Genomic DNA, 1,284 nt, shown 5'->3' with positions numbered 1-1,284 from the left:
CAAAAATGTCAAAAATGTCAAAAATGTCAATAATGTCAAAAATGTCAAAAATGTCAAAAATGTCAAAAATGTCAAGAATGTCAAAAATGTCAAAAATGTCAAAAATGTCAAAAATGTCAAAAATGTCAAAAATGTCAAAAATGTCAAAAATGTCAAAAATGTCAAAAATGTCAAAAATGTCAAAAATGTCAAAAATGTCAAAAATGTCAAAAATGTCAAAAATGTCAAAAATGTCAAAAATGTCAAAAATGTCAAAAATGTCAAAAATGTCAACAATGTCAAAAATGTCAAAAATGTCAAAATGTCAAAAATGTCAAAAATGTAAAAAATGTCAAAAATGTCAAAAATGTAAAAAATGTCAAAAATGTAAAAAATGTCAAAAATGTCAAAAATGTCAAAAATGTCAAAAATGTCAAAAATGTCAAAAATGTCAAAAATGTCAAAAATGTCAAAAATGTCAAAAATGTCAAAAATGTCAAAAATGTTAAAAATGTCAAAAAATGTCAAAAATGTCAAAAATGTCAAAAATGTCAAAAATGTCAAAAATGTCAAAAATGTCAAAAATGTCAAAAATGTCAAAAATGTCAAAAATGTCAAAAATGTCAAAAATGTCAAAAATGTCAAAAATGTCAAAAATGTCAAAAATGTCAAAAATGTCAGAAATGTCAAATATGTAAAAAATGTCAAAAATGTCAAAAATGTCCAAAATTCCAAAATGTCAAAATATTCAAGAAAGTCAAAAATGTCAAAATGTCAAAAATGTCAAAAATGTCTAAAATGTCAAAAATGTCAAAAATGTCAAAAATGTCAGAAATGTCAAATATGTATAAAATGCAGTGATTGAAATCCTCACCAATTTTCTCATCAGAGGCATTCAAAATACACACTTTGAGGCCTCGCATAGCTATACAGGAGACGATACATATACATTCATTCAAACCTCCCCCCATGAGGAGGATCTGCTCTGAGAGACACTATCCGTTTGCTGCCCCGAACGAACTCTCTCAACATTCGGTTGCTACATGATGCATGAAGAAGACGAGGCACACATACTCATTTACGTTCTTGAATTTGAATAACTCCAGCCGATAGCTGTCGTTGAGGAGAACATCTTCAATCTCGCCGCAAAGGTTGAGGCAACAACAAAAACAACCGAACTTATTGCGTTGCACGGCCCGCAACGTATAGTGCAAAGAGGGGGGAGGAAAAAGAAACGAAAAAACTAGCTGCCTGCGTGCGGTTGCTGTGCAATAATAGCAATAGCAGAAAAACCTCACGCATTCG

This window comes from Uranotaenia lowii, chromosome 3 (genome assembly GCF_029784155.1).
Source record: "Uranotaenia lowii strain MFRU-FL chromosome 3, ASM2978415v1, whole genome shotgun sequence".
NCBI classification, from domain to species: Eukaryota; Metazoa; Arthropoda; class Insecta; order Diptera; family Culicidae; genus Uranotaenia; species Uranotaenia lowii.
This window is presented reverse-complemented; position numbering follows the sequence as displayed.